This window comes from Semicossyphus pulcher, unplaced genomic scaffold (assembly GCF_022749685.1).
Source record: "Semicossyphus pulcher isolate SPU_LCO1_2020_fin unplaced genomic scaffold, fSemPul1.0.p SCAF_14, whole genome shotgun sequence".
Taxonomy (NCBI): domain Eukaryota; kingdom Metazoa; phylum Chordata; class Actinopteri; order Labriformes; family Labridae; genus Semicossyphus; species Semicossyphus pulcher.
The window spans coordinates 26,653,304-26,676,295 of NW_027211648.1; the positions used below are offsets into that span (position 1 = coordinate 26,653,304).

General features: G+C 41.4%; 1 pseudogene; it reads right to left on the bottom strand.

Moving 5' to 3' along the window:
• LOC138590759 (NACHT, LRR and PYD domains-containing protein 12-like) overlaps positions 1 to 22,992 on the bottom strand; it is a 152,469-nt pseudogene that overhangs the window by 118,109 nt on the left and 11,368 nt on the right.

Genomic DNA, 22,992 nt, shown 5'->3' on the forward strand with positions numbered 1-22,992 from the left:
GAGAGAGGGAGAATCACATCAGTACATCCGTCCTGGGGTCTCAGCAGAAGAGCCACAGCAGAAGACAAGTCTTATCCCTTCTCCTTGGGTATTATCCTTTGTGATAGGGGTGTTTTGCATTGGCGGGAGCTGCTGACCACTCCCCATCATAAACCATCTGTTGATTCTTTCAGTTAAACTTCTTTAACAAACTTAATATTAATTCGCTTCACCTTTTTAATTCTACCATATTTGAAAGTTTTGCTCTCTCTCCTTTGAAATAAGACCAAATACTTAATATCACTCACCGAATAAAACTTCATCAATTGAAATAAAAGTATTAAACAATTTCAACAACCACATCGATGATGACCTTAGTTGTTAAGACAAATATGTATACCTGTACACATACATTTCATCTATATGCATCTGTATACCCTTTGTACACCAAGTGAGTGAAATAACTTGAGTAGTCTTATCAATGCTCCCTCTACCACAGGAACGTGTCTGTGTCCTGTGGCGTGCAGAGGTGCTCAGAGAGATCTTGCAGGCAGATAAATTCACACAATATACAAAACACAGGAAAGGCAACCATTGTCCATTAGTGTCCTTATCAACCAGTTCTTGTTGATTCCCTTTGTTTTGTCTGAGCGTTGTTCAGGCCATAAGAAAGTGTTTATTTGTTAATCCTTGTTAGGGGGTCCATGGCCCATTAGAGAGGTATAAGGGTTGTTGCTGTTTAACCCCTGTATCTTCTGAAAGGTCATTTCCTGAGGTGTCTGGGGACCTGGGATATCACTGGGAAGCATCACTTTTGTCATCTTTATGACTTTGAGTGCAAAGCCCATGAGGAGGTGTCAGGACGTCTGCTCAAACATCCTCCCTAGGCTTAAGCACTAATGTGCACATGCATTCCTATCAGAGACTTTAGGAATGTTGTAATGTTACAGAAATATAAGTCTAACACGATAATGTAAAATAATTGAGGTAATAGAATACGTATTAATTAAGGGTTCGGCCTATAGGTTTGGGAATTGTCTGTTTCTTGAACAACTGAAATCCAGAGAGTCACAGAACTGTAGTATCTGTAGGCAAAGGGGGGATGAGAGGGAGAGTGGGCAGATAACACTCATCCTCTCTGTACATTTAGAATCAACAATCAACATTAAGCATCAGTCCAGTAACTTCAGTTGGTTATTACACATAACATATTAGTAAATGTACATTTTAATCATAAAGTTCTTTATTTTCATACAGTTTTTGGATATCTCCATCTTGTTGCTCGAGTGAGTCTTTTGATGTTAGCCAGAAATCAAGGAAAGTCGTCCTCCTACAAGAGCCATAAATTAGCTGGCTTCACTTGTCGTTATTGACCCAGAGGTCATGTGAACAGGAAGAAAGAGATTCCGTTTTTGTTAAGGAGTTAATGATTTTAATTCTTCATCATCGGATCATCCGCTACAAACTCACGGCGCAAAGAACTATTTAAGACCTGCTCGACAAACTGGTCTCTCAGAAGAGCTTCAGAATTTGACATAGCAGCAGGTGCACGCTGCTTCACCCTCTCCATGAGACCCATCAAAGCGAGAGAGAACTCCTGAAGAGTCTCGTCCTCTTGCCGCCCCCTGGAAAAGAAAGCCTCCTGCAAAGCGACGTACGAATCTGTATCAAGTATGTCGTCAGGGTCCTCTCTCTCTGCGTTAGAGCGATACTTGATCTCATCTCTAGCTTCACCCTCTAGGTGATCAAACAGGAAAAACGCCTGGTCAGGTCGAGATAGATGCCGGGCCCTCATACACGCCTGCACCACCTCTATCCACTCACTTAACCCTATACCCGTCCTCCCCTAAAGACTGGACACTTCCTATCTGTAGGCACAAAAATTAGTCTCTCTGATACAGGGACACTAGAAGTGGAGGGAGCAATAGGTAGCGCAGAAGAGGTAGATGAAAGAGCACTAGGGCCAGCCTGTCCCTGTCGCAACCGCTCATTGTCAGTTTTTAACTGTGCAACTAAATCTCGGAGTTCCTGCATCTCTTCATCCATGACTACAGCCAAATCACTATACTACACGTAGTTACTATGGCGCAACGGCACCACAAAAGTCAAACCTGCAAAAAAAACAAAGAACCTCACCAGAACTGTCACAGGAATCCGCTGAGAACCACTGCTGCTTTGTCTCCAAGCTCTCCAATCTGCATACAATAAAAAAAACATACACAATCAATACACAAGAAGATAGGAAAAAATAAATAAATAAATAAATAAATAAATGCAAGCAAAAGGAACACACGTCTCGGCCGTTCAAAAGAGTAAATCCTGCCGGCAACGCCAAGTTTGTGGCAGTGACAGCGAGTGGAAGCGCATTGGAACTATATCTGTCTAATGATATTACCGTTATCAGATCAATTGAATATTTAGTTGCCAGACAACGCCACTCTGGGAGTTTCACCCAGAGAAGTATTTAGTTTACCCACACTTAGGACACACAGATTCATATACTCAGGAGGCCAGAGACGTGGTTACAATACTTACAATACCAATACTTTAATTTTAAATCAGTTTTTTTTTTTAAAAAGAACTTAAAACACACCATTCACACAAAGGGGGGGGGGGGGAGGAAAATAAAGAAAAACCTAATCAGGTGCTGAGGCTTACCAGATGGACGAGGGACTAGTGAAGGGGGGAGGGATCCACCAAAACAAACCAAACAAATCACCCAGGCACACGTGACACACACACGATGGTGAAGTAACTAAATCCCAGGGGAGCACAGCACACAAAGGGGGGGAATACCGCCACCTGGATCACAACTACCACCACCGGCCCTCAGCAACTGAAAAGGAATAACACATTTAGTGAAATTGAAACAATAAAACAAACAAACAATATAACAAAACTATACTAACTAATCGGTAGGTTACAAATGAAACAAACTATACAAATTAAGTACCCAAATGAAACAAAACAAACAACTTAAGTTCACACAAAAAGGAAAACCCACAAACTACCCAAATTCAAATAAAGGAACAGGTAATCTAACTAAATCCAAATAATCAAACAACAGGAGTACACTTATACAAATTAACCTAAACAAAAAGGGATATAAATCCCCACCACACGATCACACCATTAAAATGTCCATTGAATGCCAATAAGCGGTGTGGCTGGCGTCCGTCTCCCTCTGAAAGAGGAGGTGAAGCAGCCAACTCTAGCTGGTGGCCAGACGAGCAGCATGCAGGGCAAGAGACGGACAACCAAACAACTTCCGAACAGTCAGTAGGATCCTCGAACACAAAGCAGCAGTGTTTCCTCGTCAGCTGATGGTGACGTGACTTATAGCGGCGAAATATTTACACTCAGTTCAACTTCACCTGTCAGAAATATTAACATTTACCATCTAGCTGACAATGATGCGGTTGCGACCTACAGTGATGGATCTACATACCTCTCAGCAGCAGCAGACCCACACACACACGAGAGGAGGGCAGAAGAGAGAGACCCAGGCAGCTACCGGCATCTCACCTGCGACCACACTAGCATTAGCCAGCTATGAGCATGCACAATAATGCAGAGAGAGGTGAGAACACTCACCACAGCAACCCGGAGAGAGACACGCACACGCCAGGGGCACACCAGTCGCTCTGTCGCAGCCGGAAGTGACAGACAGGAGCGCAAAAGAAAGAGGCAGGGGGGAAGTCGCTGCTTAAATGCTTCCCCCTAGTTCAATGATTGGCCACCAGTGGCGCTCCATTAATTGAAGCCGCACACTGCATAAAGAAATAAATATATTTCTATGCTGCTACATATAGGTCAGAGGTCACCAGTAATATGTGTGTAATTACAACTCATGTTGCGGTTCTTGCAGAAGACAAAGTTTGGTCACTGGCCTGTCCAGTATGCTGGTTTTGGTTTGCACTCGTGCAGAGCGCACCAGTCCTTTCCTGTCTGGATAAGTCTGTAGAACTCTTCCGAGGAACCAGGAACTGCGTGGAGCTGTAGGATCTGCAATAAGCACAATGTCTCCAGGCACAAGACTTTGTCTCTCCTTACTCCATCTTTGACGCTCCTGTAGCAAAGGTAAGTATTCTCTTAGCCAACGCTTCCAAAAAAGGTCAGAGATGTACTGTACTTGTCTCCACCTCCTTTTCAATCCAAGAATTCGCTGCTTGGCAACACAATGATTGTTTGGCAAAGAGACCTCTTTTTTCTTAAAGGGAAGTTTCAAGCTGTAATGTCCATCTTGAAGCTTCACTGAATCTTTCATGATTTCCATGAACTTGTCATCATCCCTCGACATGTCCTCTTTGTCTCCTGATGTATGTTCATTAAAATCTTTGTTGTACTGATAATTCAATAACTCCTCCAGCCTTTCTATGGAGATCCTGTTAACAGTAGCAGCGGGGTGGCCACTCTCACACCGCTCATCACTGCATCCTTGAAGGGGTCCATTAATAACCCCCCCCAATAGGGTCCTAATGGCGTAGGGTCCGTTTCCATGACTGTTGACTACTTCCCAGGGTTCAAGCATTTTGGAGGCATTGGTGCCTATCAACAACTCCACATCAGCTTGGATGTGAGGAACATCAACACCATCCAAGTATGGCCACTTAGCCAGTTCCTCTTCTTTGATGATGTTATCTTTGCTTACGGGCATCCTCTTCTGGGTGTAGACCTCTGGTAGATCGTAGAACTGTTTTCCAGTGAGACTTGAAATCTCCAAACCTGTCAGCCTGTAGCTGGAAACTGATGCTCTTGAGCCCATGGTTCGTAGACTGATTTGAGCTTTCCTTCCATTCATATTCAGCTTCCTCATCAGGTTTTCTGAACAAAATGTGGCTGTACTGCCTGGATCAAGAAATGCATACGTTTGTATGACTTTGTGTCCTTTGCTGGACTTCACCTGAACCGGTAGGATGGATAGAATCCCTTCACTGTTCCCGGCCCCTGTATGACCACATGTTTGCAGAGAGACCAGTGCGCTGCTCACCGATGGTTCCTTGGGCTGTTTAGGGTCTGTGTGGCTTGCTCTCACTTTTTGGTTGATGTGAAGAACGCTGGGGTGGTTTTGGCTGCACACCTTACAAGTCAAGCGCTTATTGCAGTCCTTGCTCCTATGCCCAATGCGAAGGCAGCCAAAGCAGACTCCTTTCTCTTTTAGAAAGTCTATCTTGTCCCTGTGCGTTTTCTCCTCCAATCGTGGACACTGCTCCAGTGAGTGACCTTGAGAGCAACACACACAAACGCTGTTGTTCTTTGCAGATGAACTACTTTGCCATTGAACCTGGTAAGACTTTCTGGATTCTTCAAATGCAGGGGTTTCAATGGTAGTAACAGTGGTTGCAAAACGGTCTCCTTTAAATCTTGGCTTTGACTGTGATTTCGTCCTGTTCACATTTTTGCTTACTGTAGAGAGTTGTGTATTCTGAATGTCTCCAAAGATTGGGTCAGACACTATTTTGACTTGATGCTCGATGAATGTGACAATATCAATGAACAGCGCCCTGCGATTGAATCTTTCTAGTATCTCACATGCAGAAACTCTCCATTTTTCTCTTAGCTTGTATGGAAGCTTCAGAATCACTGTTCTCATATTCGCCGGCATATCCAATTCTCTCATGTATTGCACATCCTCCATCGCATTACAACATTCACGCAAAAACAATGCATACGCTTGAAGAGATTTGACGTCCTCAGGTTTTACTACTGGCCAGCTGAGGGCTTTCTCCATGTATGCTGCAGTGATCTTGTGTTCATTCCCAAAGTGTTCCTCTAGCAGATGCTCAGCCATAGTGTAGCCTCTGTCTGGAGCCATATGCTGACAGCTACGCACTAGCTCTTTTGGCTGACCTCTCGTGTATTTGTCCAGGAAATACAAACAATCCCCTTTGTTGCTGGCATTGCTCTCCACACAATGTCCAAAGGCTCTGACAAATGTTTTATATTGCAGAGGATCCCCATCAAAAAATTGAATTTCTCTTGGTGGTAGTAAATGAGCAGTTTGTTGTTGAAAGTGGTGGAAGTGTCCTTTAACTTTTCTCCTTTTTCAAAATAAGATTCCATTCTATTTGATTGTGTATTTAAGAGAGCTTGGTGACTGGAAGCTGATAATACTGCTAATTTAGCAGCTGAAGCGGCCATTTCAGTATCGAGCTCCAGCCTTTCCAGCCCAATGTCCACTTTCTCCAAAGTTGAAACACACATCCGGATCATAGCCACGTCCTCGACGCCCAAAGCCGTGTCCACGTCCTCTGTCTCTGCCTCGCCCACTGCCACCTTGTGTACATGCTTCTGTCCTCCAATCATTAACTGTCTTCCAGTCAGCCTGAAATGGCACAAACTTCTTTCTTTTAGATTTAGACATTTTTTCTACTTTCTTTCTGTCCTTCTTTTCTTTGCATAAACTTATTCTCTCTAATATTTCACGTAACTGGTCAGATTGGCGGAGACTGAAACTGCCCTGTTGAGGGAAACCCAATTCTACCCATTTTGATAATTGATCCCCACTTCCTGGGTGATTTGACGCCATTACTTTAATCATGTCTGATTGGAATTTAGGTTTCGGACCTGGGTCCGGTTCACGATACTGCTTGCTCTGAGCCCTTCCCATCCTATCCCTAGCCTTAACTTACTCTCTCTTTGAATAAACAACCTTGGAATCAGTTATTTATGAGTCTGCCGGACTCCCACACTCTGTTAAGTTGCTATGACACGTCTATCACCGACCCCATGAAACCCTTCTTTCTATTTTAATAAACAACCTTGGAATCAGTTATTTACGAGTCAGCCGGACTCTCTCCTTGGCAACACGGTCCGTGGGATTTTAAGCTTTTTCCTTGGCCTACTTCTTTACCGGTAAAACTTTAGCCTACTCAAAAATCAATACTCAACAACTAGACATCATTGGAAAATTTCAAAATTAATTAAAATTTGTAGTCGTATTGTTTCTTTGCACGCGGTTTTGAATTGTTTTTTTTCCCCTTTCGATAGGATCCTGCGCTTTTCTGCCAGTCCGACGGAGTCCGATCAGGCGTCGAATCCCATCCTCGTCGCCAATTTTGTGGTGGCAATTTCTGATGACAAGACCAATAAAGTTCTTAGGAAACAAAGATGTCTTTTGATGTCATTTAATTGAAGAATATTAAAAGATGAGTAAAAGCAGTTAAGAACTTGAGCTGGGTCAGACCAGTACTACACAGAACGCAGCTGTCTAGCTGACTGACACAGAATCAAGGTTCACAGTGTATGTTATACATTACAGAAAGAACTCCCTCTCACAGAGACAAAGCAAGGCGTTATTGTTATGACTTTAGCTGAGGCGCCTGACTATCTAGAGTTTACCCCTTGCCCTGGAGCTCTCAGCCCAGACAAGGCCACCAACTATCTCTCTAAGACAGAAGGAGCAACAGTAAATCATGCACAAGACCCTGGAGAGGAGTAGACAATACATATCCTTAAAATTAACCTTAGCTGATTATATCATGATTATTAACTCTATAATATTAAAGAAATCTAAACATATGAGCAAACAGGTTAACATAAAAATTTCCTTCACATGTATAACCTCAACTCTAAAACATTTGATTGTAAAGTTTCAACTAAAACATTTAATTTATAAAACCTTTGGATATATAACTTCAACTCTAAAACATTTGATTATAAAAGTTTTGAATATATAACTTCAACTCTAAAACATTTGATTATAAAGTTTCAAATTTTTTTCAAACATTCCCCGTCCATCCAACAACTTTAAGTGATCATTAACAAGGTTAGTATTTGTTTTTCCAACAATTCCTCTGTCAGTCACTGCTGGATGAAGCTCTCCTCTCCACTCTACCTCCCAGTAACATGGCCCAGTCAGAGCCTCCACACACACAAGCTGATGCTGCTGCTTCACCCTCTCTGGATCACCAGGACACAGCTGATCCTCTGATACACGACCATCCTCCTGATCGCTCACACTCTGACAGAGATCAATACTTCCACCTGATGAGAGAAGAAGACAGACAACAGAAGTCATATATCAGTGTTTACAGAGAGGCCCTCATCAGCTGTCAGTCAGCGAGGCAGCACATCCAGTTTAAAGACCAGCAGAGACTTCAGTCTGTTCATACTACAAGTCTGAACAGGACTTAAGTACACAGTGGAACTTAACTGCTGAGAGACCCTGAACGCATCATGACTGCAGAAACAGAGACATATTCACTGCTTACTGTAAACATGGATTCAAATCAGTTTCTCTGTGACATTTTTTCTGTCAGGGATAATGCCCGACGAGGTGTCCATTATCAGGAATCTGTGGACTCATGGAGGCCAGAGCCGCTAACACCTGAGGGTTTGACTGATACCTGGAACAATCATTACCATTCCATAATGTTCTGATTAGGGATGGGCACGGATATTCAAGTATTCCATTATTCTAAATGACGTGGGTATTCGACTATAGCTGTAGCTTATGGATTTTTTTGTGCCTAAAGTTCATTAAATATTATACATTAGCTATATTAATCACATATTGTTCATTAAACATGTATACCAATGTCATTTAAAATGTGTAAAAAGTAGAAATAAAGAAAAAACATGCCTGGCACAGCAGCGTAACTAATTCATTATTTAAATCCGTCAGGATCGGACAGGATCACATGGCTGTATTCTCCTGTATTCTCCTGGACAGTGTATTAATATCAGCGCCACAGGGAGTTATGCTTGAGGATTATAATAATTTTACCTCTTAGTTCCGTGTGTGAGTGTGCGTCTGTTTCTGCGTGTATTAGAGACAGCGTGCGGCAGAATGAGCGCTCTGTCCCATAAACAATGTTATTCACTGTCAGCAAATACACTGCTTGTTCCTGATGAGGAAGAGCGCTACTGTGCGTCCCTGTGTGAGTAACAAACAGAGACTCTTGTGTTGTGAAGTCGCCGATGTAGGCCAGTCTAACTGATGCGCACTTTAAACAGCGCTGTGTGCTACACTTTGTTTTTGTAGTGAGGTTAACCGGATATCCGATTTTTTTTAATATAATATTCGAATATTGACATGCCTTTAAATGCCCATCCCTACTTCTAATAACATGGAAACATTATTCACTCCTCCAGTAAATAAAACAGGTCTTGGACACCACTCTGCAACAGGAGATATTTCATGTCTGCTCAGCTATTAGCGAGAAAGCTAACAATATACTTGCTACATTAAAAGCCAATAACATTGTGTCAGATATAAGTTAAATATAATGAGACATAATAAGAAGACTATGTAGCTAACCAGCCGTGTCATTGTCCTGAAATCAACATCAGGATTTGTACGAACAAATGATCGGCCATGTTTACTGTCGGCCGCAGAATGAAGTAGAGAGTTGAATAGTGAGCGGGATGTCAGATGATGGCTGATGTGATCCACAGGATCAGTAAGTTCAGAGGGGCTGTGTACTTCCTGCAGCTCCTGTTTTACAGGCGCCATCCTGTGGTGCTCAGAGGTACTGAAGGACTACACTCAGTGCTGTCAATAAAGGTTTCTCTTTTCTTTCCACTCTCTCTTTCTTCAGCTGCATCCCAGTCAGCAAAGTTCTCATATCCTCCCAATAAGGTCAAAGAGCTGTTGAAGTCCCTCATTGCTGTAGGTCGATGTTAGCTCGTTAACAAGGTGCATCAACTGTAAACAGAGGCTTTGACTTTGTACCTGTTGCCATGGTCAGTCATTGTAGAAACAGGCTGATACTACGTAGCCAGCGTATACGTATCCACAACTACTTAAAAGGTGTCCATTGTCAGGAAGTAATCAACACCCAGCAGCCAATCAGAATCAAGTATTCACCCAGAACATGGTATAACTACTTCAGTATAACTGCTTCAAATGTGAAATATCACATGAAGTGTAAAAATGGTGTCTGTCACAGAAACATTTGGACAAGCTGCTGTCACATGGACAGATATATAAACTATATATGATGTTAAAAGTCCTTCATGTTCATGCAAAGACTGAAGAGCAGAAACATCAGCTGTGATTTCTGGACTTCAGCAGAGGTTTTGTTCCGTACAAAGACCATGGTTACTAAACGTAACCATGGTTCTGTGTAATAACAGACAGTGATTTGCAGGCTTCAGGCAGACTGATCTCAGAGCTGTGACAAAGATGAACTGATGAATTGTTTAGTGCTGAAATGAGAGAACGAACACTTTGAGATCAGATTTGATGGTACGACAGTTTGATGAACGAGGACCACTGTCTCTAAACATCTTGTGATGCTGTCAGCTGTAATCCAGCTTAATGTCCTGTACACATGAACACAACAACAACAGTTGTCTTCACATCAAATCAAACGCGTGATCACAACAAGCTTCGTGCTGATCTGATTGGCTGTCTGTTCTCTCTCTGTGTTTCTGTCCAATCCTGAAGCCTGTCACTGTTCTCCTCTCACAGCTTCACTGAGGACAGCAGCCACTGGGAGGGTTGGAGGTTTAGCAGACAATACTGGATCTTTGCTGTGATAATAACTGTGTTTAGTAAAATACTGTTGAAGCCAACATGGACTGACCTCAGAGTCTCCAGTCTACAGTGTGGACTCTCCACAAGATCAGAGAGCAGCTTCACTCCTGAATCCTGCAGCTTGTTGGAGCTCAGGTGCAGCTCTCTCAGATGGGAGGGGTTGGACTTCAGAGCTGAGGCCAGAGAAGCACAGCTCATCTCTGACAAACTGCAGCCCCTCAATCTGAATAAAGAATAAATGATGCGACTTTGGAGGAAAATGTTGGAAAAAGAAAAAACTCTATATATATTTGTTATTTTCTCCTCGTACAAACTGAAATAATTAATAAATGTTTCTATGACTGATTTATTTAAAAACATTATGTGGAATGAAAGATGAAATCAGGTGTTTCAGAGGTTCACAGTGAATTATACAGTGTAGGATTTTTCTTGTTCTATGAAGGTTTTAAATGTGTAACTCGAGGCTTCCGGTTGCGACATGTAGAGAGAGGACGCACACGCGAAGGCTCCCAGATTGCTTTTTGTTACTTTCATTTTTTAACAATCTTTTTGTGAGCATTTCGATATAACCAACGTTGCTTGACCTAGTTTAGTCAACTCCGCATAAGATGAGCAAACCTAAAAACACTAAACCAGCCAACAACGTGGAAACTCCGGCTACACGTGCTGCTACGAGTGCTGCGGGCTACGAGTGCTGCGGGCAAGCTAGCATCTTTTGCAGCTAACAACTCTCTGACATCGTCAAAAACTGCTGCAGCTCCCGCGGTGGTCGGCATGGACCAGCTGTCTGCAGAGTTCGCTAAACAGAGAACCTCGTTAAAGGAGGATGTTTCTTCCCTGATCCAAGAAGCTATCAAACCGCTGCAGACTGCAATGGGTACACTGCAATCAACAATGAAGTCTTTCCAGGGCCGTCTCACCTCCGTTGAGTCTGTGGCTGGTGACAACTTTGAAAGATTAACGGTAGCGGAGTCTACCATTAAAACGCTTCAAAACCATAACCAGTCACTTCTGGATCGGATTGACGACCTCGAGAATCGCTCGTGGAGAGCTAACCTCCGTATATTAAACATCCCTGAAGGCAGCGAGGATGGCAAGGACCCCGTTAAGTTCATGTCCGAGGCATTGATGCAAGCGATGGGCCCCGATGTTTTCGCTGCGCCGCCTGAATTGGAGAGAGCCCACCGGACCCCGACCTCCAGATCCGGCCGGAGATCATCCCCCCGCATGTTCCTGGTCTGTTTCTCCAGATTTCAACAGAAAGAAGCTGCGTTGCGCTGGGCCAGGAATCACGAGCTGACGTACCAAGGTACCACTATAAGAGTTTATCAAGATCTCAGCGCGATGCTCGCTAAAAAGAGAGCTGCGTTTAATGGAGTTAAACAAGCCTTGTACCGGAGGAGCGTCAAGTTTCACCTGCTGTTTTATTTTATTATATTATTATTTATTTTAGTTTATTTTTTTTTTCATTTTTTATTTTAACATATCATGACCACTGGGAGCCTTCCTGGGCATAAGTGTCAAGAGAATGTATTGCCAGAAGTTTTTGGAAATAGTGTTTAGCCTACAGCTTGCCTCAGGGAGAAGGACAAGTATAGGCTTAGTTCTAGTTCTGTTTTTGTTTTGGACATGGGATAGGGTTAGGGGAAAGGACACCACCACATTTTTGCAACAAACGTTCACCTTAGTTCACTTAAGAAACGAACATAACTGTGTACTTTATCACAACCACTGCTCTAACTTCTCTTTACTTACTACTCTTTTCATTTTTATTTTTTATAGTTGAACACGAGAGATGGTATTGATGCAAAGAGGGCTGCTATACGATTCATTAGCTGGAATGTAAAAGGTTTAAATGGGCCTGTTAAAAGAGCCAGAATATTTAATCATCTAAAATACTTAAAATGTGATGTTGTATTTCTACAGGAAACCCATCTACTGGTTAAAGATCAAGTCGGACTAAAAAAAGGATGGGTGGGGAATGTGTTCCATTCTAACCTTAACTCTAAAACTTGTGGAACGGCCATATTGATTCATAAAAGAATCCAGTTTAGTGCGACCACTGTCACCTCAGACCCACAAGGTCGATTTGTAATGGTTTCTGGACTTCTCTACCATAAGCCTGTGGTTTTGATTAACATCTATGCCCCAAATTGGGATGATGATAAATTTATGGGGAAAATAATTTCATTAATCCCAGATTTGAACTCACAACAATTGATATTTGGCGGCGATTTAAACTGTGTAATAAACCCGGTATTAGACCGTTCCAACTTTAAATCTACGAACCTGTCTAAAAAGGCCAAGCTGTTATCAGCCTTTATGAACCAGATAGGAGGTGTTGACCCCTGGCGTTCTTTGTTTCCACAAAGCAAGTCCTTTTCTTTTTTTTCCTCTGTACACCATTCGTATAGTAGAATAGATTATTTTTTTATTGACCAGACTCTTCTCCCCTTTGTCACAAACGCTGAATACTCAACTATAGCTGAGTCAGATCATGCCCCTGTAATATTAGACCTTGCTTTTCCTTCTTACAAATTAGAACGCCCCTCTTGGAAATTAGATAGAAATCTTCTGGCTGATGAGACTTTTTGTGAAATGATCTCCCAAAAAATTGATGACTTTATAGATTCCAACAAAAAGGAGGACACCTCCCCTTCTCTTTTATGGGAAACATTAAAAGATGTAATCAGGGCTGAGATTATATCATATTCTGCTAAAACTAATAAAATGAAAAGAACAAAACAAGAGGAGCTCATTAAAGCAATAGCTATGGTGGATTCTCAGTAGTCCACCTCCCCCTCCCCTGAATTATATAAAAAGAAGCTGGACCTCCAAACTCAATATAATTTGTCATCAACTGAAAAGACAGAACGTCTCCTATTAAAATCACGGGGGTATGTCTATGAGCATGGCGACAAAGCTGGACGGCTATTAGCACACCAACTTAAGTGCCGCTCCGTGTCCCAACAGATTCCACAAATACGGAAAGATGATGGTGAACTAACTATTGACCCAGAAGAAATAAACGAAGCATTCACCTCGTTTTACTCAAATCTGTATACGTCAGAGATAACAAATGATAGCTTTGACATGGAACATTTTTTCAATGATCTCCAAGCTCCTTCTATAAAAACAAGACACAGGACTGAGACTGAGCTCCCACTAAAATCTATGGAAATTATTAACGCGATTAAGGCAATGCAGAATGGCAAGACGCCTGGCCCTGATGGGTACCCTGCAGAGTTCTATAAAAAGTTCTCTAGTAAGCTGTCTACAATCTTACTTGATATGTTTAATGACTCTTTGTCTCATGGATCCCTTCCGCAGACACTGACTGAAGCATCAATTACCCTCTTGCTTAAGCCAGGTAAAGATAGCACGGAATGTGGCTCGTATCGACCCATCTCCCTTTTAAACTGTGACGTGAAGATCTTGGCCAAGGCCCTTGCCTTACGTTTAGAAGCCACAATGCATGACGTGATTACGGCTGACCAGACTGGTTTTATTTTGGGGCGTCATTCATTTACAAATATCCGCCGGCTATTAAATATTATTCACTCTCCTGCGTCCAGTGCAGTCCCCGAGGTGGTTATCACGCTCGACGCAGAGAAAGCCTTTGATAGGGTAGAATGGGGATATTTATTTACATGCTTAAAGAAATTTGGGTATGGTCCTAATTTCATTTCATGGATTAAACTCTTATATACCTCACCCAAAGCCTCAGTAATTACAAATGGCAAACGCTCTCAGTATTTTCAGCTGTCAAGAGGCACCCGTCATTGCTGCCCTATCAGCCCACTGCTATTTGCCCTGGCCATAGAGCCCTTGTCCATTGCACTCAAATCATTACCCTCATTAAGTGGAATCCATAGGGGAGGGGAAGAGCATAGAGTATCTCTGTACGCAGATGATTTATTAATGTATGTATCGGACCCTGTTTCAAGCGCCCCCCATGTGATCCATGCTCTGAGGAGATTTGGTGCTTTTTCTGGGTACAAATTGAACTTTAGTAAAAGTGAATGTTATCCTGTTAATGTCTTGGCTCTTCAAATACAGGACAATGCTCTGCCGTTCCAGATGTCTAGAAATGGCTTTAGATATCTGGGCATTAACATCACAAGGGACATGCAGAAGCTTTACCAGGAAAACTTCTGTCTGCTATTTGAGAAAGTCAAATCAGACTTGAAGAAATGGAAAACACTTCACCTATCTTTAGCAGGAAAAGTGAACTGTATAAAAATGAATGTACTCCCCAAATTTGTTTATCTGTTTCAGTGTATTCCACTTTATCTCCCTAAATCTTTCTTCAAATCTATTGATAAGGTCTTCACTTCATTTATATGGGAGGGGAAGAAACCTAGAATACGGCTAGAACTGTTACAGAGGCCTAAAATGCAGGGTGGCCTGGCTCTCCCAAATCTTTGTCATTATTATTGGGCCTCAAATGTTCAAAAAATCATGCACTGGCTCCACACTCCTGATACGGACTGGTGCCATTTTGAAGCTGCATCTTGCACTTCAACCTCTCTCAGAGCCCTGGTCACCTCCAGCCTTCCCATTTCTACTTCTCAATACACCAACAATCCAGTAGTCATAAATACCCTCAAAATATGGTTTCAACTTAGACATAGCTTCAGGTTTAATAATCTTCTCCATATAAGTCCCATACACAATAATCATCTTTTCCTTCCAGCTAGATTAGACTCCGAATTTACTCTCTGGCAAAGAAAAGGCATTTACAAATTTAAAGATATGTATATAAACAGTATTTTTGCTAGCTTTGATGACTTATCACATAAATTTGGCCTCCCTCGGTCTAGCCTGTTTCGTTATTTCCAAGTCCACCACTTCCTTCAACATCATGACCCCAACTTTCCATATTTACCATCACCTTCCGGTTTAGATGATCTATTAGAAACTACCTTCAGCTTTAAAGGACTTATTTCAAGAATCAATAACTGTATATCCTCTTTTAAAAATACAACTCTTGCAAAGATCAAGGCAGCTTGGGTGGATGAGCTGGGAGAGGACTTGGAAGAAGACATTTGGGACAGCGCTTTACTAAGAGTGAATGACAGCTCTTCATGTGCCAGATTAAGCATAATACAGTTTAAGATCTTACATCGCATCCACTACTCCAAAGCCAGACTTGCTAAAATATACCCTAACACGGATGCAAGCTGCGACAGGTGTCGAAATACTCCTGCCGACTTAACCCATATGTTTTGGTCGTGTTCAGCCTTAATACCCTATTGGTTTGCAATCTTTAAAACATTGTCAGAGGCTCTTGATATTGATCTACAGCCCAGTGCAGTAATGGCCATATTTGGTACTACTGATAGAAGATACTGTACAATAAGGAAAAGATATAAAAACATCATTGCTTTTACAACACTGCTTGCACGTAGAAGAATTTTATTACATTGGAAATCTAAAAATCCACCTAGTGTGTCTCTGTGGTTTAATGACCTAATGCAGTTCATACAGTTAGAGAAAATAAAATACACTCTCAGGGGGTCCAGGGATAAATTCTTTTCAGTCTGGGATCCAGTGCTGACATATGCTTGTAAGCTATAGTGTGTAGTACACAACTTGAAAAAATGGTGAGCCTATGATTATGTATGTTTTGTTTTTTTCTAATTTATTTACTTTTTCATTTATTTATTTATTTATTTTTTTTATCAGTATTATTATTATTGTTATTATTATTATCTTTTTTTTTTTTTTTTTTTTTTCCTGGATGGATGTCCTGTATGTTCATACAAAATGAGGTGAGCATTGGTCTAAAGCTCTTTTGTGAATGTTGTATCATGTACAACCCCTGTGATATGAGTGCTCAATAAAAAAATATATTCAGAAATGTGTAACTCAACATTGCTCTGCTACAGTCAATGGACTAAAGCAGTGAAGAAGAAAATAGACTTCAGCATTAAGATACTCAGTGTGGATCAGTATAATATCAGCCTCATGTCTGCAGTTTAGTGTCAACACAACTTTCACATCATATTAATCTCAGCACAGAAGTAAAACATGGTTTCTGACCTCAGAGTCTCCAGTCTACAGTGTGGACTCTCCAGAAAACCACACAGCAGCTTCACTCCTGAATCCTGCAGCTCGTTGTCACTCAGCTCCAGCTCTCTCAGATGGGAGGGGTTGGACTTCAGAGCTGAGGCCAGAGAAGCACAGCTCATCTCTGACAACCAGCAGCCACTCAACCTGAATAAAGAATAAATGATGTGACGTTAGAATACAATGTTCCTGCATGAAATCCTTTAATGTTTAATAATGTGTTCAGAGCTGAAGAAGGTTAAGAAGGTCAAAGTTCAGAAAGTGGAAACTCCAAACACCTGAACACAACAGGATGCAGGTTAAAATGTGTGAAATACACAAAGTGAAAAAGAGCTCTCATTAATATTAATGACAACATGCTGCTACTTCAATAAAGACGCAGCGACTTCACCTCTTAAACTCTGCCAGTGTGACAAGTTCAAATATAACACACTCATAGTCTGATACAAGTTACAGTTTAGTGCTTCTTGGTCTGTGATGATGTTAAAATCTGTGATTAGGTTAAAAAGATCAAACATTTATGACCACTGATTCAAATAAAACACATATTTAAAACACTATTAAAATGGTTGTAATGTAGATGTTACGTTGTGTTCTAGTTGTTGCCTTAGTTTAGGCTATACTTTACATTACATTTATATTCCTGTACAACCCATTGCACTTTAGCGTATGTCATTTAATTTCCAATAAACAAAATTATTTAAAAAAATAAAAAAATGGTTGTAATGCTAATTAGGTGATATTTTGAAACATTTGATTAATTTGTTGTTGAGTTTAAACTGCAACAGAGCTTGTAGTGGTCATCTTTCTCCACAATTACTTCTTATGGTAACCACACGACAATGTTTTACGTGTTTAGTCCACAGGCACGGTAAAACAACCGTGTTGCTCTGCCATCACTCGTTTACTGAACTTTTACAGAATATATTAAAATAAAAAGACTCATTTTCTGTCTCTCAGTCACATGACTGTGGAAGCTGCACAGGACGGAAAGAAACTTACAGAAGGGAAATGCAAGAATAAATTAGTTTAAATGTTTAGCAATATTCCCTAAATTAAACAGACATATAATACTCGTTGTACTCCTGCAAATTATACTATTCAAAGAATATTAACAAACTTCTAACTAAGAAATGGTGGTTACAGAGGTCTTCTGTAATGCTGAAAGTGGTCTTTTAATCCCTCACCAGGAGAAATCACAGCACTTTCCTCACTGAACTTCAGACGTGTCTGAGAAACATCACCCGATCACTGTGTGATTATTTCTCCTCATTTTTCAGGAGCGTAACACAAGAAGCACCAGTGGCTCCATCTATACAAACTCATGTTGTGCAGCCAAACACAACAAACAAGAAATACAATAAAAACCAGCAGAAAATAACTGAAGAGTCGACTCAAAATACTAAAGTTTCCAAGATGCCAAATATGTCAGAATGAATTTTGGTGAATGTGAACAAAGACATGGACAGTATTTCTTTTAGAAATAGTGGAGCCATAAACTCAAAGCATCTCCACTTTAAACTTTTCAGTCGTTACAAGAAACAAATATTTTAATCGAAATGTTGGAAAAAGAAAATACTGAATATATTTGTTATTTTCTGCTCGTACAAACTGAAATAATTAATAAATGTTTCTATGACTGATTTATTTAAAAACATGATGTGGAATAAAAGATGAAATCAGGTGTTTCAGAGGTTCACAGTGAATTATACAGTGTAGGATTTTTCTTGTTCTATGAAGGTTTTAAATGTGGAACTCAACATTGCTCTGCTACAGTCAATGGACTAAAGCAGTGAAGAAGAAAATAGACTTCAGCATTAAGATACTCAGTGTGGATCAGTATAATATCAGCCTCATGTCTGCAGTTTAGTGTCAACACAACTTTCACATCATATTAATCTCAGCACAGAAGTAAAACATGGTTTCTGACCTCAGAGTCTCCAGTCTACAGTGTGGACTCTCCAGAAAACCACACAGCAGCTTCACTCCTGAATCCTGCAGCTTGTTGAGGCTCAGCTTCAGCTCTCTCAGATGGGAGGGGTTGGACTTCAGAGCTGAGGCCAGAGAAGCAGAGCTCATCTCTGACAAACTGCAGAGAATCAATCTGAATAAAGAATGAAGACAAAATTACAGATTTTCCTTCAAATGAGTGGAGTGACTTTTCCATTGTGTTCTGTGGATCATCATGACGTCAGCCTTCTGCAGTCATCATCCAAATGTCAACAGAACATTCATACACCTTTTCATGTCAGCACAGGTTAATAACATGCTGCTGATCTCAGTCACGTCTGTAATTAGAGAATCATGAACACATCAGACATGTTGGACTAAACACTGTTCATTCATTCATTTATTAAATGACCTTCTTCTTACTGTATTTGGGGGCTTAGTAGGTCTATGGAATAAAAGGAGATGTCCACATTTGTTGAAGTCTTAAAATAACAGCCACATGCTTTCTGCACATTAAAGAATCATTAGTGGCAGCAATGATTCCTACTGTCCCCAGTGAGTGTGAAGTGGTCCCTTCCTAACAAAACTACACAGCAGGATAAACTCCATAAGTTCATGTGAAACTAATATGAAGCTTCAGCAGTCTTAGTCAGCCAAATCAAGTCTGTGTCCACCAAAGGTTCAAACTATTGAAACTAAACAACCAAATTCACTCTTTGACTGTTTGTTTTTGCTGAAATCTAAAGGTCTGTTTCTTCAAATAGTTCCTCAATGCTGACATGAAAACAAAGCAACACTTTGATCTGTTAGAAAGAATAACAGGAAATAATATAGAAGCTCAGATAACTCAAACTTAACGCTGTCGTTCAGAATCATCACTTCATGTGGCTTTAACCAGGTGTAACACTTGTTCTTTTGAAGGATGCTGCACCTTTTGACATGTTCAAATGACTTTGATCTGTAATTTAATCTTTATTAAGCTTCTAAAGTTTGACTGAACTTTGAACAATAAACTCTGCATATATTTACAGTCTGTTCATGTTGTGAATCACAAACACTATGACTGATATTTTTGGAGTAATTACATCAGAGTCCTTTTTTAAATCTTCACACAGACTTTGAATCCTGCTCTGTCGTGTTGTTTTGGCCGCTGTTAGGCTGCTGTTTATTACTCTTAGCTCTGCTTTGATGCACACCACACCACAGCAGCTGTGTGGGGCGTCAGCTTCTGATACCATGAAGATCATCACAGTTCCTTCCTTCACCTTTACTGAGCTCTGCATTCATGACTCCCTTTTCTTTATCGACCCTGTCTCTCTGTCTGTTTACACAGAAGCTCAAACTCTCTGCAGCCGGTTTTCATCTGCTATCATCAGATCTACGACATCGTTCACATCCCTCACACACATTACAGCCTCGTCAGTGCTGACATCATCTTCACTGTCTGATCGACACCAATGTGAGTCGTGTGGAAACTTTCAAACAGTGAATATCTCTTTTCTTTTCTTCACTTGTTGTTCAGCCATTTGGAAAGACAGAACATTTTAAAATCACTTCTTCAGATCTGTGATCAGGTCAATCCTGAAGATTAACCACCCAAAACTTTGAACCTCAGTCAAGGAGTTGAATTGAACACATAAGAAAAACTACATGCTACAGTCAGTAAACTGACCTCAGAGTCTCCAGTCTACAGTTTGGACTCTCCAGTCCAGCAGACAGCAGCTTCACTCCTGAATCCTGCAGCCTGTTGTCACTCAGGTCCAGCTCTCTCAGATGGGAGGGGTTGGACTTCAGAGCTGAGGCCACAACTTCACAGTGAGTCTCTGACAGTCCACAGTAAGAAAGTCTGTGTAATGACACATAAATTACATGATATGTTACAATGAAAGAGACACTGTTTACTTCATGACAGTTTGACACATCAGACTAAATAACAATCTAAGTTTGCTGTTCACCTCAGGGTTCAGCTCATCTTATCTTTCTGTGTTTGACATGAAACAATAATTCTCCTCACTCCCTCTCGTACCTGCACACTTTGCATCTTTGATTTGCTTTAATGTGCAGATAAAGGAGGAGAAAATGTCTGTCTCCAAAGAGTTAGCATGAGGACGTCTTGATTAGAAACCTTTTTTACAACTTAGTTAACAATTACAGTCGAGAAAGACGATCTGTCTTTGCTGGCTACCTGCTGCTTTCATGTTCACGTGCATGAGTGGGAAAATTCAGTGACTGCTGTCAAGTGGGATCGAAACAAAAGGAACCTTTTAACAGTATTAGACGTGTACATATTTAAATCATATTATAATCAAACATTTTGATGTGTATGACAGCTGAGTGCATGAAGTTTTGTCGTCTACATTCTGTTGTGAGCATCTGAAGAACTTATTCAGCAAACAAACATAGTTAACAAACCGGTAAGGTTTAACTATCGTTACCATGACGTCATCAGAAAGATGTTGTCACTGTATCAGTATTAAGATCAATAACATTGGTGTGTATACGATCTCTTAAAGTCTGAATTTCACCATAATGTTCTGAGATATTCATCACACCTTAAATATTGGTGGAAGCTGTGCATTTCCTGCTACTACTCTTCTCTACAGCAACAAGAGAGAGAAACACCTGTCAGCTTCTTTCTGTGAGCAACAGAATATCAGGAAACACTTCAAAACACAGCCATGTAACACAACCTCCCTCTTTCAAATGTGGAATTCATAAGCAACTAAATGCACCACTGCTCGGTTCAACACACTCAGGGGTGTTACTGTGACAGTCTGTGTCGTATGAGCAGCAGTTCACAGAAGCTAATGTTAGTTCATGTTAGCAAACTGTTCATAGATATTGTTGTGGAACGAACATTTCTGAATCAGTTTGAAGATTTGATGACGATTCTCTGCTTGTGCTACCAAATCACTATGTTACAGCGCTCAACACGATCCCATAGTTTTCACCTGTGGCCACAGTGGCTGCAGCAAACATGAGACACTCAATCTGAATAACACTAATAATACTTATTTTACAAAGTGCTTTGAAAACAGAAATACTGGATATATACAGAGCATCACAAAACAAAATAAAGTGCACTGTAGAAACAGAAAAAATAAAGTTGAGTGTGTTTGGTCCCCGAACATGCTCCGATTCAAAGATGGTCCCAGTGTATTCGGCCTGCTGTCTGTCTCTGCAAACTTTGGTTGTGTTTCTGTTGTTTTTGTCGCTTTTCTCCTTTAATGTCAAGTCTCTGCTGATATATGATCGCCAAACACTCCTAAATCTTCGATCCTCTTTTGAAAATATGGGTCAGTTTCAACGAGATGGACAGAAAACAGTCTGTCCCCCGCTTCTCTCTGGTATACCTGCTTACCTCTACCGTGGTCCAGCTCCACCTGCGCGCAGAGGACGCAAACGTCGGGGGAAGCGCAGCGGCAGGCTAGTGAAACTGAAAGCCTGTTTGGCGTGCTCTCCTGCTGGTTTTCCTGGATATACCGGGTTGATTTGTCATCGCTTCACTTTGTGGCGCTCCGTGGATCCAATCGGTCCCTCTCTGGTTCCTGTGGCCGGCTCGGATGAGGGGCAGCCGACCCGGCGTCTCTCCTTTCCCTACCTCTGCAGGCGCGGGGTGAACCTACACAACCTGCGGCCACTTGCTCGGGCTCCACAGACAGCTACTGCCCCGGCTGCAGCTACTGTTAGGATGGCCCTGGTGAATGCTAGATCACTAGCTAACAAAACTTGTATTCTAAAGGATTTCTTTATGTCCCGCGGATTGGATTTTCTGTGCGTAATGGAAACAAGGATGACTATCGGTGAGTCCAGTGCGTTCTGTGAACTTTTGCCACCTGATTGCACATACTTTAACTCCCCGAGGTCATCAGGTCGCGGAGGAGGCATAGCGACTGTTTACAGGTCACACTGACAACTTCTTACTCCAGCTTTGAGATGAACCTATTTGAGCTTGGCTCTGCCCCCCGGGTGTTATTTACAGACCACCCAAGTATAACAAAGACTTTATTGGTGACTTTGCTGATCTATTGGCAGGAATAATGCCTAATTATGACCGAGTTTTAGTCGTTGGGGATTTTAATACCCACGTGTGTTGTCCTGCGAAGCCGTTGGCCAAAGACTTTTTACATCTCATTGACTCTTTTGATCTTGTACAGCTTGTGTCTGGTCCTACACAAGAACGTGGACACACTTTTGACCTAGTTTTAACACATGGTTTTACTGTTTGTAACTTAGAAGTTTGTGATGCTGCGTTTTCAGACCATATGCCTGTTATATTTGACATGCCTTTTCCTTGTCACATGGTCAAACCTCGTGCTCCTGTGCAGCGCTGTCGGGCTGTTAATTTCTCCACTGCTGCTCAGTTCTCTGCAGCCTTCAACTCAGCGCTCAGCCCAACCGAGTCCATGGGCTCTTACTCAGATGTTGAGGCATTATCTTCTCACTTTAACTCAACATGTCAAACCATTTTAGATGCTGTGGCTCCTTTAAAAACGAGGCTTTCCAAG